General features: G+C 40.5%; 1 long non-coding RNA gene across 2 annotated transcripts; it reads right to left on the bottom strand.

Moving 5' to 3' along the window:
- Positions 1-943: 943 nt before the first annotated feature.
- LOC26532796 (uncharacterized) lies at positions 944-3,438 on the bottom strand. Of its 2 annotated transcripts, XR_001452206.2 has the most exons (3): positions 2,387-3,438; positions 2,116-2,326; positions 944-2,032 (listed from the first exon to the last, which is right to left on the bottom strand). It is a non-coding gene; the product is annotated as an uncharacterized lncRNA (long non-coding RNA). The 2 variants fall into 2 exon arrangements; XR_001452207.2 differs by having other exon boundaries at positions 944-2,326; positions 2,387-2,907.
- Between the last annotated feature and the right edge of the window lie 4,343 nt (positions 3,439-7,781).

The raw sequence follows: 7,781 nt of genomic DNA, 5'->3' as shown, positions 1-7,781 counted from the left end.
GCACAATGATAATTGTTGGCAATTACATCAGACCGCTTATCACACGCACAACATCTACGGGAAAATCTCACCCAAAATGCATACTGCTACAAAACACACACGTGAAATAGAACTCTACATTTACACAGAAATTGTCGAGGGAAATGGAAATGGGAGTCGGGTAATGGTTATGTTAGCATTTAAGGCCCAGTTTAAGTTTAATGACAATCACCGATTCCGCTATTTCGTGTACTCCACAATTCCACGCTCACAGCTAAATTACTTTAAGCTGTTCTCATTCCATTTTTGACTAGGATTTCAGCGAAAAACTACGAGTATGTATTATAATTTATATCGTTTTATCTCTGAAGGTGGCACTCAATATTTGAGATATGTACTTTTAACAGGATCATATTTCTGTATCTTCTGTTATTATCTTATTTCTTAAACAAAAAATTAATTTATTTAATACTAATTTACATGTATATTTCGTAAAGTGTTGAGCTTTGAGATTTAAATCTAAATTCAAATCAGTCATGGCTCAGTGGCGACAATAAAAACCGTTTCTGTCGGCCGTTTTTGAAACTATTTGAATGTTATTTACATTACATGAAACCTTAAATTCTATGGCAAGTAACATAGGGGAATAAAAACTACAATAAATAATAAGTACTGAGCATTAGATAAGAGCTCAATTTATAAAGATAAGTTTTCAGTTCAAGGATACGGAATACATATAGAAAATGAATATCAATATATACACAGATATACATCTAAGCGATTTTACATGTAGATCCTACATTTCGTTATATGTATGTAAAATTGCACGCTTCATAAACTATCCGTACAGATGGCGTCACAATGCCTGAGCTTTTGGCGGCTTGGCCAATGTACGCTTGAGGTATAAATGTTATTATTTATTAATTACACAGCCCCACAAAAACAAAATATCGTGCTCGGCTGACTAGAATGTCATATCAGTATTTATTTTGGGGCCCTGAATAACCTGAATAAACCAAGGTCAGATTTGCTCCATCACTTCAGGTCTCAAAACACCCAAAACAAGGTCGAAACATGGTGGAAACTTATTTGAAAAATTCACCGGATTCGCTTCAATCACTGGGGTGTTTTTGAGTTCAATAATTACGAGCTTGAAGTCAGTTTTCAGAAATTCAAAATGCCGTATCCAATAAGTGTAGTGGCCAGTGAAGCAAAGCCCGATTAAATTCGCTAATAATTCCGCTGCTACAAAAACAGATTGAAAGCACGCGCCAACTTGATTAGTTCGAACAAAGAGCCTTTAGAAACCTCTACTTCGAATATTTAGCTTTAATTGATCGAATGTTCTCTTTCGTCTCTCAAGACCGAAACTTCCATGGAATGATTCCCGTTAAAGCTCGTCTGTGCCGCTTAAGCCGACAGCGACGGTGGCGATTACCGTTCTAGATCGTTAAACGATTTCCCCACATTCACCAGAGGCGTACAGCGACAGAACAGCCTGGATGGTCACATTCATGGCGGGTACATTGAATGTTACGAACCTGATCTGAGTCATCGTCTCACGGATAGCCTTCGGGCTAAGAGGGGCTCGGCCAGCAAAACGGGGTGATCCTCGGGGGCCACAAGCAGCTCATTCATCACCAACGTTCTTGGTACTCAGCAATAGCGAGATGCGTGCGTCTCGCTGAACGAGGCCCCTCTTAACCCCAAGGCTAACCGTGAGAGGATAAATCAGATCAGGCTCGAAACATTCAATATGCCCGACATGAATGTGACCATCCAGGCTGTTCTGTCGCTGTACGCCACTGGTGTTTGCTTCCATGTGCAACGGGCTGGCCCATGGACAACAAATCTTGACGATGTATCTGTGCTTTAGCTACTGACAGTTTCTCTTCCATCAGGCGTCTGGAACGATCTGCTACTGGTGCTCCAGTTTTGTTATGTAGTGGCGAACTAAAGGTGAATCTGATGTGCTCATGTTGTCGAGGGTGAGGTCATCAGTTTGCCGGTCCTTGCATTGATGCGCTTTGTCGTTATATGGCGAAGCATAATTCTGCGAGATTACAGATTGTGCCGTTGGTGAGATGTTGCTTGTTGACGTCAACAAGCAAATGGAACTTTGCTAGGAATAATTACAGTTGGTACATCAGCGACTACACATGACCATTTAAACGAACGATCCAGGCCCAGGTCGATTTCCAGGTCCTGATTTCCAAAACGTTCGTATTGTAATCCGGTTTGTCATCGCAAAGTTTATTTTTCATTGATGAAAAAGGGGATGCCTTGTTGTCATGGGGCGCCTTGGGCTTTTTGGAGATGTCGTGTTGTAGCTTATCAACTCAACCTTCTGCATAAAAATGTGAAAATTAGCAGCAACGTCTTTTAAATTTGGACTGTTGCTACTTACCGCATCGACGCTCTTTTGAATTTGACCCGAATTTGTGGAACCAGGAACCAAAAATAATCGTAGACGACTACAAATAAAATGAAATTTCGATGCAAGCCAACTACAAGACAAAGTCCAACAGAATTTAACTTGAATGACTCGACATTGAGTCGATAGCAACAATCCTTGCCAGCTTGTCCAGAAGAAGGCAGCTCGGTGAATAAGAGGTTGCGTATAATTGAAGATGAAGATGCCAGACCGGCGTGTCAGAGTCAGGTGTTGCCACACCAGCGAACGATCCGGGTTGCCCCAAGCTTTTCAACCGTCAAATTTAATAAAACTGAATCAAATGGGGAATGCTACCTGATGGTTCTCAACAATTGCATCTTTACAAAATGTATAAAAGAAACCCCACCACTTTGCTGTCCGCAAATAAGCTTAGCGAGGAAATGCATCCAGGGCATTGCACTTCCACTTCAACCAAAAACTAATATACAAAACACTCACTGATTGAGTGATGGGCATATTGAGAGATGGCCCAACAAAAACGAGAGAAGCGATGAATCATCAGGGCAGAGATCAGCATAGGAATACCAAAAATACACGATTGCCGGGGCGTGTAGTAGGTGCCAAGCACTCGCCATATAAGGCATATATGGCACCCCCAGACGTTGCAGTTGCAGCTGTGCCAAGGGGACACAGATGTGAGCTGCCATCCGCTTCCCGACTGGGGAAGGAACCAAAAATACTCGTATACGACTACAAATAAAAAGAAAAGAAAATGCGATGCAAGCCAAGTACAAGTACAAGACAAAGTCCAACTGAATTGAACTTGAATGAAGTGCACATCCACGAACAGACACGGACACAGTCAGCGGGTGACGCCTGCAGAAGTCGAATTAAAATTCCTAAATGATTTGGCATCACGCTACATGAGAGGGTTTGGTTTTGGGGCTTTTTGGAGCAGACAGCGACAAGTGTTCCACAGATAGAACATCTATAAATAGATATTGTCAAAAACCACCGAGCCGAAGTCTGTTCTGTGTTCTCTGTGGATACTAGCTGATCGTGATGCTGATTATGATGATGCTAATGAAGATTCTTTCCCATGGCCATGAGTGGTCCGGGCGGAAGCGAGCTGCGCCTCTGTTGGCCATGAGGCTAGCAGAGACACAGATTTTTCATCCAATTCCTCTCCATATGAACATTTATATGTTTGCATATGCTATCTACATCTGAATTGTACTTTAATTAAAAACACATCACATACCACACACACTATACCAAATATTGTTCATGTATCTTCGATTCTCTTGTCCAACCCAAACCGCACAGCCATTCTCTTCTGGGATATATCGCATATTGACGACATACAGCTGATCGCGCCCGTTTGGTCGATGATGAAAGTGTTTGCGCTCTTTTTTTATTTCTTTCCTTCTGATTTTCAATATTGTTTCTGTTTTTCCTATGCGCTCGTTCGCTGGCGCTGCTTTTTTTTTTGTATATATAAAATAACAATGTTAAAAATAAATTCATCCAAACGAAATGAAACCAACGAATGGCAGACACAAGAGAAAGAAAATTATTGAACAACATATTCTACGATTATGATTTTTGTTGGTCCTCTATATCTTTGTGTTTGTGTATCATGTCTGTATCTGTATGTGAATACTGCAAACAGAACAGCGAGCAGAGATGTTTTAGCACACACCATAAATGTCCGCGTCACCTTTTGTTGCTGTTACCTCCATTTCCCTCCCGTATAGGTACAACTGGTTGAAAAACTGAGAGATATGCAATCAATTGGGGTGGCCCGAAAATATGGGAATTTAACCACATCGCAAAGAATGAGATGAAATTACTCCCAAAAGAATGCATGTATATCCTGATGGCTCCAACATATCACAACTTTATTCAGATTAAAGACTGAAAGATTCCTAATAGATAAGTGTGTATGTTCTCCAGTAGCCAAGCTACGTTGAACTGGTTTTCTAAGAGTTACATTTATAGAACGTCTTCTAATCCAATCCTAATTGGGTCCACCCGAATCTGTATACCTAGAAGATATACACAAATTGGCGTCAAAAGATACGAGTATTTCTCTATATTCAGTTCAGCCCGATCTTCTTGTTATGCTACGCTCTCTGTTCTTGCTCTTTAATATATGGCTAGCTCTGGAGACGTACAGTGCGGCAGACACTGACTAACTAGATACACGGACGCATATATATATACACATATACACATATACACATACATATGAGAAGGAATACTTGGTGGAGCGCATATCCGAAAGATATTTTGGTCTGCAAAGACGATACACATACATACATATATAGATGGATCAGTTATAGAATAAGTATTTGGTGAGGTCTTGCATATAGATTTGATTTTGCCACTTGTCTGCTTCGACTCGGGATGATTGCAAGCAGCACGTGAATGCCATGCCCTATGTATGACTAAATATTAAAATATGGGTTCGATAATCCAGGGAAATAGTTCGACTGAAATACGATAGGATTTGATGGAAAATTTCCATCTCCAGTCCGACGTGTGTGTATTCATTGTGAACCACTAAAAATAAACCTCGACTGCACTCCAAAGCCTAACAAACTCCAAAGTTTTTCCGAGCGCCTCGGACTTTTCCCCCATTAACACAGAGTAATGCATTCCAGAAATCACAATCTGAATCGAAATGGAGTGTTTATATGCATTCGCCTGACCTGATTTACATTTACCCGATCGACGGGGTAGGGAATAGGAAGTGGGACTGCCAAGTGGCAGATGCGATTGTGGCAGCTGCTAGCGCTGATGCCGCCGGACAGTGGTCAGAGCCGGAACTGGAGCTGTTAATGCGCTAAACAAATCATCGGTCATCGATGGTGATTAGGCCTATTAAGGGATTGTGGCTAACCCTTCTCAGCACTGGGTACTCACTCATTCAATCCCTCCGTTCAGGCTTTGTTTATTTGTGTGCACTCCGTCCGGGGTAAATCCAATAGGTCCTGAAATGCATGTGCCAAACTAATTTGAAATTAATTCACAATGAAAGTGAGGAAAACTCGTTCTCACCCGCCCTCGCACTTTGATCAACTCTCAATCACTCAATCGCCTAGTTGGCAACTTAATAAAAATTCCGCACAAATTCATGAGAATCCCAGGAATTTAAGACCGTTCAAGGACAGCGTGGCTCCGGATGAGGGTGTGAGCCGCAGGGAATTTCCCTTCATCTATATGGCCATGTAACGCCTTGTTGCCTTGGCTTTGGGCGTTACCCCAGCCTCATCCATATTCTCATGGCCATCCTCATCCTCATCATCATTGTCGTCGCCTGTGTGCATTCCGCTTGAGCTGTCAAATGCGCATCGCGACTGTATCCCTCCCGTGTTTGTAGACGTATCTGTGTGATGTGGTGGCGACTTTTTGTCACCCAACCATTGAAACATCGAACCAGCCAACCATCCAGCCATCCACCATCGAACCCCAACATTGCCATTGCCCTTTGCAGGCTCAATTGCAATTTGTTTTCGTTGATTCCCAGCCTCGACCTCGAGCCGCTGTTTGTTTAGGAACGTCTGTGGGGTGGGGGTGTGGGGACTGGATTCGGCAGACTTGAATTTTTGGCATTGGTAATTCACAAATGAATCCCTTTAGTGATGGCAATTGGCGCACGTGCACTAAAACAACAAGGAGGCGAACTGGCTGCCAGGCTACCAGAACGTTATTAAAATTCCTTGGCCTCGGTCCAGCCCCAGCTCCCAGTGAGTGCACATTTAGCTGGGCTTTATTAAATTTTGATTTAGCCATTTATATAATCTATTTGCAATTGGTTTTATTTTCGTTTATTCCCTGTCCAACGACAAAGTGTGGCTTTGCCATTTGCCATTTGCGGCCCTGTGGCCCTGTCGTCCTGTGGCCCTGGGGCCCTGAGGGAGTAGACTGGGATAAACTGTTGGTCACATAGTGTTTGGCAGTCATGGAAGGTCTGACACTGATCTACTTTTAATTAACTTCAAATTAACAGTTGGATAACTCACTTGCGTAAAAAGACCAATGGGAGAAGAAAGTTCGATGGAACTAAATTAACCAATAAAAGAAGATATTTTATTAAATTCAATTTGCAGAAAAGTACAACTTTCTCATTTGATTTATAAATATACTAAAAATGGACCATTTAAAATGTGTCAAAACTTTTTTCTTTCTATGCAAATAAACTTGTAATGAAAGTTTTGGTTCTACCCAAATACTTTAGAATAATCTAGTTTTCCACTATTATAAATCGAGTTAGTAAGTAAGCTCGTAAAAGCGTTATGTATTATTACCTAGGTGATTTTTTTTGTTTGATAATTTTAATTCTCATTGACGATTTTTTGCGTATAGTTGTATTCCAATAGAATTAAGTGTAACTAATTAGAAGGTTGGTGAGACCAGATGTAAACCCTATGGCACAAGAAGACAGTGTGAAATATATGAACAATGAATTACTGAATATAGACATTTTGACGGGTTTTGAATGATTTTATGGATTTTTTTTTATTTTGAGGAATTGTTGCTTTTTTATTATTTTCTTATTGTTTGCATTTTTCTGAAGAATTTTATGATTATATGATATATGATTATGATTATGATAATAGTCGTATCATAGTTAAGTCAGTGAGACATCCATAGTACCATCTGGTTAGATATAACCAGATAAAAACCATTTTCAATAGAAATCAACAGGCAGCAATAAAGTTATTATCAAAAGATAGGTGTCCCAATTTTAAATTTGAAAGCTCTGGCAACCCTGGAGGAAAGCAAACTTGTAGCCACCTGATCTAATTTTAGCCTTCGGGTATTACTAAAAATACTCAACGGAGAGATAGATTGATTCTGTTCTCAATATAATGAAGCTATTAGAAAACAGTTTTGCCAATTTAAAATCCAGAGATCAGAGGTCATTCTTTAATCTTGAGCTTCTTCTTTGGAGCATTATATGAACTTATATCCAGCTCCAATTTAGCGACATCAAAAACCATTTTTGTATACCAACAAAGTAAACTACATATTCTTTAGATATACATAGGAATATGAAGAGACATAGCAAGCTAAACGATAGAGAGAGGAAGAGGGGCAATATGGAGCGTTCATAGACACGGATTGTGCCATAAAATGTAAACATGCCCCACTTAGTTGTCTTGATCTATCAATAGACATAGGAAGCCCAATTTAAATGGGAACCCTGCAAAGCTGACATGTAACGTTAACCCCTGTCGCTGCGCCAAGTGCATGGCATGCCACTGGTGCATACAACATTATTTGTAAATAAACAATTAGTTGAATTAATGCTCATTACGGGTACATGCATGAGTCGTGGATAGAACGGAGAGTAGTGAGAAATATGACCAAAAATAGAAATGGAAGGAATTCACAATGA

The sequence above is a fragment of the Drosophila pseudoobscura genome, chromosome 3 (genome assembly GCF_009870125.1).
Source record: "Drosophila pseudoobscura strain MV-25-SWS-2005 chromosome 3, UCI_Dpse_MV25, whole genome shotgun sequence".
NCBI classification, from domain to species: domain Eukaryota; kingdom Metazoa; phylum Arthropoda; class Insecta; order Diptera; family Drosophilidae; genus Drosophila; species Drosophila pseudoobscura.
The sequence above is the reverse complement of the archived record's forward strand: the minus strand, read 5'-3'. Positions and strand labels throughout refer to the sequence as shown.